Below are 10,630 nucleotides of genomic sequence, written 5' to 3' on the forward strand. Positions count from 1 at the left end.
CCCAGGCAACCACTGATTTCCTTTCTATCACCATATTTCAGTTTGCATTTTCTAGAATTGAAGGTGAACTTCTCAATTCTTCTGCCACTGAGCTGAACCACAGGAACCAAAAAGAATGTCACCATAGTTACCTACTCTTCCAAACAGGAGTCCTGCCAAGTTTCATATTTGAAGTCCATTTTGAATCCATATTTTTATCAGCTGCCCTTTACCTTAGTCATGTGAGATTTTTAGCGACTTCATGTCAGTCAAGCTACCCAGATCTGGGCTTCAGCAACTCACCACTTCTCACTGTGCTCTCTCATCCTGATGACCACCTCTGTGCCTGCTGAAGAGACAGGGTGCCATCATTCCTCCCAGCCACCACTTGTCCAGAAAGTGGGGCTGGAAAGTACTAGACGCCAGATTTTTGATGAGAAGCCCAATCAAGATATGGACCTGATGGCTGTTTTGTGGTGATGCCAATAACCAAAATTCTAGGAAACACAGGATCTAATTTTCCTCACACGCAACTCAGAGAGCAATTTTATACTTACTGAGCTTGAACCATCTCAACCAAGGGAGCTAGCTGGACCACCTTCCCCTGCTGATATGTATTAGCAACACAGTCTTAAGTGGTTTGAGTTTGTGGTTGGCTGGAGTTTTGTTTCTGGTTTGTCTTGTTTTTATGATTTTGCCTTAACAATTATTTTTCATTTTTATATTTAAAAAAATTTTAGGGATGCCTGGGTGACTCAGTTGGTTAAGCGTCTGCCTTCATCTCAGGTCATGATCCCAGCATCCTGGGATTGACCCCTCATGGGGCACCCTGCTCCCTCTCCCTCAGCCCCTCCCCCTGCTTGTGCTCTCTCTCAAATAAATAAAATCTTTTTTAAAAAAGTTTTAAACGTTGGTAAAATATACATAAAGTTACTCTTTTAATCTCCATAAGTATACAAATACACTGCCATCAGGTACATTCACCATGATGTGCAACTATCACCACTATCTTTTTCCAGAACTTTTCATCTATCTACTTTTAACAGACTTTGAGTAGTTTCAGGTTTACAAGAAGTTGGGCAAAAGGTACAGATATTTCCCGAATATCCCCTGTCCCCACACATGTACAGTCGCCCTCATTATCAGCGTCTCCTACCAGAGTGGTGTATTTGATAAACTGATGAACCTACATTAACACATCACGATGATCCAAAGTCCATGGTTTACTTTAGGATTCACTCTGTACAATCCCAGTATTGTACATTCTGTGAATCTGGACAAATTCATAATGATGTGTATCTACCACTGTAGTATCATATACAATAGTTTCACTGTCCTAAAATCAATTATCTTTCTAAAAGATTAAATGATTTTAAAAGATCTTTAATATTTACTCATATATTTGCCATTTCTAGCACTTCATTCCTTTCTGTAGATCCAAATTTCCGTTTGTCTTCATTTTGCTTCTGCCTGAACAACTTCAACATTTCTTTGTAGGACAGACTTGCTGGTAATAAATTTTCTCAGATTTTGATAGTCTGACAGTCATTTATTTGCCTTTATTCTTTAAAGATGCTATCACTGGGTATAGAATTCTAGTTGACAGTTTCTCCTTTCAGCACTGCATGGTTTTGACAAGAAGTCTTCTGTCATTCTTATCTTTGTACCTCTGTACATAATATGTCCTTTTCTTTGTCTGCTTTAGAAATTCTTCTCTTTTTCACTGGTTTTCTTCAATTTGGTTATGATGTAGCTTGGTGTAGTTCTCAGTGTTTCTTCTACTTGGGATTTTTTGAGCTCCTTGGATCTGTAGGTTTCTAGTTTTCATTAAATTTGGAAAATATTTTGCCATCCTTTCCAAGAATAGTTTTTCTGATCTCCAATCCTTCTGAGACTTCAATGACAGGTATGTTAATTAATCTGAAATTGGTCTACTCACTGAGACTTTTTTCCCTAGTCATTTTTTTCATTATCCTTCAGATTAGATCATTTTTTGCTATGTCTTCAAATTCACTGACACTTTCTCTTCTGTAATATCTAATCTAATCCGTTTATTCCATCTAGTGAATATTTTATTTTAGATGCTGCATTTTCATCTCTAAACACTCCATTTGTGTCTCTTCTATTCCTTTCATTTCTCTTCTCATGTTATTCAGGCTTTTAAAGTTTGTATATGCTTGAACATATTTAGAAGATTTATAATAGCTATTATAAGGTCTTTGTCTAATTCCACTAACTCTCTCATTTTAGAAATTGTTTCTATTGATTGATTTTTTTTTCCTGGTTATGGGTCATATACCTGTGTTCCTTCACAGGTCTAGTAATTGTTTTTTGGATGGCAGACTTTGTAAATTTTATATTATTGGGAGCTTGATTGTGCTGTATTCCTTAAAGACTGTTGAATTTTGTTTTGGCCCCTGTATTAGTTTCCTACTGATTCTATAACAAACCATCACCAACTTAGTGGCTAAAACAACAAAACTTCATTCTTGCAGACTTCTGGAAGACTTATGAGGCTAACATCAAGGTGTTGGCAAGTCTATCTAGCTCCTCCTAGAGAATCCATTTCTTGCCTCTTCTAGCTTTTGGTAGCTGCCTGAATTCCTTGACTTGTGGCTGTATCACTCCAATATCTGCTTCCATCAGTACCTTGCCTTCTCCTCTTCTAAAGTGAAATCTCCCACTTAGGCATCATCCAGATAATCCAGGATAATGTTCCCATGTCAAGAGCCTTAATATAATTATATCTTCAAAGTCCCTTTTTTCATCTAAGGTAACATTTACAGTTTCCAAGGATCAAGGCCTATATATCTTTGGGAGCCATTTTTCAGGCTACCACAGTGCCCATTTAAGTACCTAAAGAGCAAATTTAATCCTTACAATGTTTGCCTTTAAATTTTATTATGGCAAGTCCAGAGTCACTTGGGGCTAATTGAACCCACTAAGGTACAACCCTTCTAAGGACTCTACCAAATGCCCTAGACTAACAAGCTAAGGCTTGTGGGAATGTGAACTATTTTCAGTGCTGTGTGAGAATCAGAAATTTTTCAGCCTATTGCTTTCCAGTGGTTCTTTCTAAGGCCCAAGTACTTTCCTCTCACACATGTACCTGTTAGTATTTAGTAAAAAATTAGAGGTACCCCCCTGTAGATCTCAGGCCCTCTCTCATTATCTCTGTCTCTCTCACTTGCTTGCTCCTTCAACGCTGTTCCTCAAATTTTAGCTGCCCCAACTATCCTGAACTTCAATCTCTGTCTCTTCAACTCAGTGAGGCCACTAATCCTGTTTCCATTCCCCTTTCAAAGAGGGAACTGGTACAATCATCGGGCCTCCCATGTCTATTTCCCTTCTTTTAGGCATCATAGTCCTGCACTGCCTGTTGTCCAATGTCTGGAAATCATTAGTTCATATAATTTCCCAATTATAGTTGTTTATGGCAGGAGAGAAATTCCTGTTGCAGTTCATCTTTCAGGAGAGGAAACAGAAGACTCTCGGAATTGGGCCTTAAACAGTCAATAAGAAAAAGAAAGGCTTGTTGCATGACATAAAAGAGTTTAAACCAGCACCTTCCAACCTTACAACTGGCAGAAGCACTATGACCAATATCCATAGGTACAAAGGTGGCAGGTAATCATTTGCATGATTAGATAAATCCCTTTAGCCCCGTATTATTTCAACTTAATACCCTGAAGTGTAAAACATGCCCTTTTGCCCATGATATAAAGTACTGATGTATTATTTTCTTTTGCACTAACTAATCTTAGGAAGTGGATTTAAGAAGATAATCTAGAGGAATTCTTAAAAATTTTAACAACTATAACGTACATACAAAAAAGTACATGTCCTAACTATATACAGCTTAGTACATTTTCACAAACTGAACACATATGTTACCAGCACCCAGGTTAAGAAAGTCCACTCTCGGGGCGCCTGGGTGGCACAGTGGTTGGGCGTCTGCCTTTGGCTCAGGGCGTGATCCCGGCGTTATGGGATCGAGCCCCACATAAGGCTCTTCCGCTATGAGCCTGCCTCTTCCTCTCCCACTTCCCCTGCTTGTGTTCCCTCTCTCGCTGGCTGTCTCTATCTCTGTCAAATAAATAAATAAAATCTTTAAAAAAAAAAAAAAAAGAAAGTCCACTCTCAGCATCCCAGAGGTCTCCACTCATGATCCCTTCCCACTTCCTCCCCCTGCAATGAAAGCCCTAATACTGACTTCTAACAAAACAGATTAGTTTTGCCTGTTTTTGTGTCTTATACATGAAACTCATGATTAGGTATTCTCTTGTGCTTGTGGGACATCTATGTTGTGTATAGTTATAGATCCATCATTCTCACTACTGAGTCATTTTCCATGACGACAGTGCAACACGAATTTATTTTCTTTTCCATTGTTGATGAACATTTGAGTCTCCAATTTAGAGGTATTACAAATAGTGCTGCTATGTACATTCTTGTGCATGTCTGTCAGGGAACATACATATACATTTCTAAGGGTGTTTATCTAGGAATGATTTTTCTGGTCAGAGGGTATATATATATATATATATTCTTAGCCATAAGAGATACTGCCACCCATATCTGCCAAGGTGCTTGTAATGTAGGTCACTTTTAAAACTCAGCAGTCTGTTTTGAACACCGGAGAAGCAACTCTAGGCTCATGTTCCCTCAGAGGTAAGAGATCAGTGTCAAAAGTAAGACCAAATTTCCATTTCCTCAGCCCAGATCCAGGTATCATTTCCTCTAGGTCATTTAAGAGCCATAACAACACATGATAATTGCTCACTAAATTCAATAACTGAAAATAAAACAAATAAACTTAACAATTTAAAACACCAGAGTCGAGATTTGTTAGCTCATTGTTTTACAGCAGCAGAATTCTTTTTAATCTAAAGCGCTTTTCTGCAAAATCTTCATATATAAAACCTGCAAAAGGCAGGGAGCTCTGGAGACAGCTTTTTGGAACCACAGGGCTTTAAGAGCCCAATCTGAAAGTACTGCTGTGGTCTATCCCCTTCTGATTTACAGTAAGGAAATTCCCAAGGGGGGAAAAATGCTTTCATGGGGTTACATGGCCAGGTGGTGAGAAAGCCAAGGATTAGAACCCAACTTCCTCCTAACCTCCAGTTCAGCACGCTAGCCTCACCCTGCTGAATGGAATGGTTACCTGGACTCAAACACTGTGAGAATCAGATTCCTGCCCAATCCAAAGCAAATGTAAATAGATTTGGGGAGACTCAGATCCCTTTGACAATCCTCATTTGGTTATTTACTCTCAAAGTTGCCTGACCCACACAGAACAATGCATTCTTCTACTAAGGAAAAGAACCCTCTCCACCAATAAGAGAGGGGAATCCCAAAACTACTACACCCAGATGCTAGTTCAAAGAAAAATATGTTTATTGAATGTGAATGTGGACAACTGAATACCGAATGTGAACAAAATTTATGACCTCCTAAAGCCTACTGGAAAATAAGCAATGTATAAATGTGCCCTGCCAGTGTGTGTATCTACTTCTAAGTAGCAGAAGATTGGGCCTTTGAATCTGACCCAAATATTTTTTCAGAGTGTTGGAAAAAAACGCAATTTGAATTTTTTCCAAGCAATTGAATTTAGATCTGATTTCCAAAGACCTAGAAATCTTGTACATCAAATGGCTCTTTTAAAATTTTGCAAAGACTCAAAGCTGAATTCAATTTTCTCTTGAAGAACATATGGACTTTCAAATAGACAAGGGAGGAGGTGGCTGGCAAAATATGTTTTCAGTTTTAACACACTGAAAAAACAAAAACAAAAACAAAAAAACAAAATAAAACAAAAATCATGGCTGGATTTGCCCTGGCCCATAATAATGACCATTTTTCCTGTCACTGATGACTATAAAAGTTTTTCCTATTATTTTATATGAAATAATCATTCTTTGTGCTAATTGTACTTGAACAGTTACAGGAAATGGGCTGATTTTACAAGGCAAGGCAAGCCTCAGATAAAATAAACAGTTCCTTATAAATCATCTGGAATAAAGAGTATTTCCAGAAACTGACAAAGGTAATTCCAGATGAGCAACAAGATGTCGATTCTAAATCTCAACAGAGAATCTGGGTTTAAGAAGGAGAAGGAGGAGGAAGAGGGGGAGGAGGAAAAGGAAGAGGAAAGTAGAAAAGAAAAGAAGAAATTCTAGAACTATTACACCAAATCAATGAATTAATGAGTCCAAAATTGGCTCTCTGGACTCTGGCCTCAGAAAGATTCTGTTTTGTTACTGAATTTGCAGTTTTTGCCAAAATGCGTTTTTTTTTTTTCTTGTTTTGTTGTTGGGTTTATTTTTGTGGGGTTTTTTTCCCCTAAGGAATAAATGCATGAGGGCATTTACCAGAACCCAAGTGATCCCACCTCTCAGTTATCAGAGTTTTTCAAGCATGTTATTTATCCAAGAGTGTTAAAAATAATTCTTCCTATCCCTGCTATAGCCTTGGCACACATTTAGCCCCATCTCCTCAATGTTTCAGAGATACAAATTTGATCATTAGATTAGGATCCTGCCCCCCTAGGTAGCTAACTGGGGATTATGCACATGGCATGAAATTGGAGGTGACTAAGTGAGTTCATACTATGAAAGGAGGAAGTCCTTCCAACTGAACTGGGATGAAGGGGCTGAGATCAGGGCTGCCTCATCATGAAAAGGGCCTATAATTTGTTGCACGATCCAGCCCCTACATGACTCTCCCAGTCCCACTACTTACTCTAGCAATATCCGTCCAACAGTCCCCACCCTATCCTAGGGCATTTAGTGATACAGAAGTCCCCTCTGGCTCTCTGAACATGCTATGCTCTTTTATGCATCTGATTCTGGGGATGTCGCTCCTCCTCCCTCTTCCTTCCTCCCAGACCTGCTATTTCTTGTTTGAAGATATCAGCTCTAGTGCTATCCTAGACAGAACTAATCAGTCCCTCCTAATACTAACAAAAATGCTACCACTGTTTACTATTAAACACATCTATGGATCAAGCACTATTCTAGGCATTTAACTCAAACCAACACGCCTGTGAGTTATGGTTAGGACTCTCAATTTATAAATGAGGAAACTGGGATACGTTTAAGAAGGGAACTGTAAGAAAGAAGGAAAAGGCAACTAAATGTATAGGGAGAAAGAATAAGTGACCCCTACATGATTTATGAATTAGATGCCCCAAGTGACTTCAGTACTAGTCTCTCCACCATTCTGATGCTTCTCCATCTGCTGTAGTCTGAATGTTTGTATCCCCCAAATTCACATGTTGAATTCTAATCCCCAAGGTCATGATATTGTGAAGTGGGGCCTTTGGGAGGTAATTAGGTAATAAGGACAGAGCCCTCATGAGATTAATGCCCATAAAAAAGGATCAAGAAAACTCCCTTGCCACCTCCACCACATGAGGACACAGCAAGAAGGCAGCAGTATAGACGAGTGTCCTCACCGGACATGGAATCTGCCAGTGTCATGATGTTGGACAACCTCCAGAACCGTGAGAACTCAATTGTTGTTTATAAGCCACCCAGTCTGTGGTATTGTGCCACTGCAGCCCAAACAGACTCAGGCACCATCATCAAGTATTCAATAAAATACTTGTTGATCAGATAATTGATCAGAATTCTTACTCAAAGAACAGAATCCACTCCAGTTGGTTTAAGCATAAAGTAATTTAGTAAAAGATACTATGTGGTTCATAGAATCTCTACAAAATCCAAATTACCACACGTATGCTACATAATCCAACACAGATGCAGCTAGGTAAGATGCATCTAGAAAAACCATTCTAGCCCACCATAAGACTATCCTAGAGGGACCATCATTGCTCCAAATGCATGTAAAATACCCTGGATTGGCTGCTAGAAATATCACACCGGCTGCCCTAGACACCTCCCCACCAAACTTTCAGAAATGCTGGTCTCTTTATGGCATATTGCCCCTTCCCTTTGATACTTTCACCTCCAAATCTGGGGGTCTTTTGATTGGCAGATCCTAGGTCAGGTGCCTCACCCTAGCTACAAAGCAGTTAGAGCAATGTTGGTTTTGGCTCTCTGGGCTCTATACTACAAGAAACCAATTTCCAAGTGGGTTGGAATGAGTTTTGAGGCAACAAACAGCTTTTGATCTTTAGCAGTTACCAAGTAAACAGATAAAAATTGAGGAGATGGGGGGTAGGGGCTTGACTGTCTTCCAAGGCAGGGAAAGGGGTCCCCAAAAATAGGAGAGAGGGCTCCAAAGATGGTAAATATTCAAGGGATGATAACAAGGTCATTCTCCTGGTGGTGGCAGCCTGGGAGAGGAGATAAACCGACTTGAAGAGAGGCTAAAGTGACAGCAGCTATTTCTAGAATAGTGTATCAATTCCAATTAATTTATGTTCATTTTTACACTGGAGCTGCCCAGCTTGTCTCTCCACAAACTACTTCAAGCCATTCATAGACAAGCTGAGGCATAATAGGAAAATGGAATAATCCAAGCAGAGATGAAACTGAGAGAAGCAAAAAGCTGTATCCTGGATAGAAAATGCTTTGGAAAACAGAAACCCACACTGTTTATAACATTCTCGACATCAGTGGCACACACAACAGCTAAAATACACAGTACTCAGGAAATTGTCATCCTAAAAACACACTGTACATTAAGTGACCTCGGAGAAACATGAAATGATATCAAATTGATACGTAATTGATGAAAACAAGTCTTTGGCAAACTGATGTTTCAACACATTGGTCATTTAAAAAACTGGTATGTGTCCAATTGTTTTTAGGAAATTGCTATTAAGCCAACTAACCAGAACTATTAGCCCAAACATCTCCTCCTCCGACCAGCCAATCCCTTGCAATCACATAACTGTTGCATTGAATTCACGACACTTACCCTTCTCTGAAATTATTTTATTCACTTTATTAGTTTGGAGTTGTATTGTCTGTCTCATCTCACCAGAAAGTAAATTACATAACATGTCTTATCCCTCCTCTGTATGCCCACCATCTAGAACAGTTCCTGGTACATAGCCGGTGCCTGATAAAGGTTGTTCCCTAACAGTAGTAAGTAATGATGCTTACCTTAGAGAGCTGTTAGTAAGATTAAATTTATCAGTATGTGTCAAGCATTTAGATGATTATTTGGCACATAATAGGAAGGACCTCAATAAATGCTAGCTGTTGTGATTTATTTGGGAACAATTTCATGTTCTCTTTATTATCACATTGGTAATAAATATTCCTTCTAAAAACATGTGCCTAATTTACCTGGATTCTAAATCTGGATTTTAGTCAGAGGACCAATGGTGGTCCTCCAGTAGCTCCACGTGGTCCACAGGCTGGTCTTTGCAACATTAATGTTTAATGTAGTGTAATAATATACATTTACATCTGCTACAGATTAATAATTTACATGTGATATTTAATATGAACCAGAACTCAAATCCTTAGTGCATCTTCAAAAATGTTGCCATCTGGCCCTCGAGTCCTGGGGAATATTTTGTAGTGAAAAACCAGAAGTGGGAGGCTTGTGGTCCAAGGGGTTTCTCTGCTTCTCTGCCCCTCCCACCAACAGAGGTGGCCTTGAGAAACAAGTAATTAATAAAGGTTTAAGACTTCAGGAGCAGATGGAGCTGGCCCCCTAGATGCCTTTGCAAACTTATAATTAAAGACTGCTTTGTGTGTTTGTCTACTGAATGCTGCAAACCTAGAATATTGGTGCTACAAAGAACTCCCAACATCACCTGCCCCCCCTCCATTTCACAGATGAAGGGACAGAGAAATAAAGTGAATTAATCAAAGATACACAGTTTTAAGAAGAGCCAGTTCTAGATACAAGTTATTTCTGTAATAATGCAATTTCTAGTTTTCCTGAGTTTCTTTTTGGATAGGTGTGCCTGAATTTTTAAGAGACAGAATTCATGAATATTTTTAAAGCAATTTACTCTTTGCAATCTCAGGAAATGATGACTCCATCTCCCTCTTGTGTGTTGACTTTTGTGTTCCAGAGAGGTTTTTTTTTACACTTTCCCCAACTTTGGATTTTTTGTTTCTTTGGCCATAACATGATTCAAACCCAAAGGCATGTTCAGAGAATAGGAAAGATATCTCTATCCACACAATGCTGAGTCCATCATAAGGGTTTATTGAATGTTTGTGGCCTTCAACCAAACTCTATCTTTAGCGGTCAGAATTTAAGAGCTTACTGAGGAATAAAGTCAAAATCATTTCCTAAAATGGGAAGGCTTATGCTTTAATTATCCATTCCTTTCACACAGGTGAGGAAGACAAGATACAGTAGTTAAAAGTGCTACTTGCTTCTAAGTTAGCTAGAGCTGAGTCTGAATTCCCACTCCACCATGGGTACCAATGAAGTCCCTAAAAGTTTTGAGGAGTGACCTGTTTTCAGACATCAATTGGAAACTAACTGTGTAGGGAAGGAACCAGACAAACACACATGGAAGGCAAGGAAACAGGTAAAGAGACCATGGCAACTGACAAGACCAAAGGTGGTAAGTGATCACGTCATTCCCACTATCTAGGATCACCAACAATTGGCAACAATCGCCCTGCCAAATTAATCCTACCAGAGGAAGGTTGAAATACATACAAACATACATACATACATACATACATACATACATAGGAGAGAGAGAGTG

This window comes from Ursus maritimus, unplaced genomic scaffold, assembly GCF_017311325.1.
Source record: "Ursus maritimus isolate PB19 unplaced genomic scaffold, ASM1731132v1 scaffold_8, whole genome shotgun sequence".
Taxonomy (NCBI): Eukaryota; Metazoa; Chordata; class Mammalia; order Carnivora; family Ursidae; genus Ursus; species Ursus maritimus.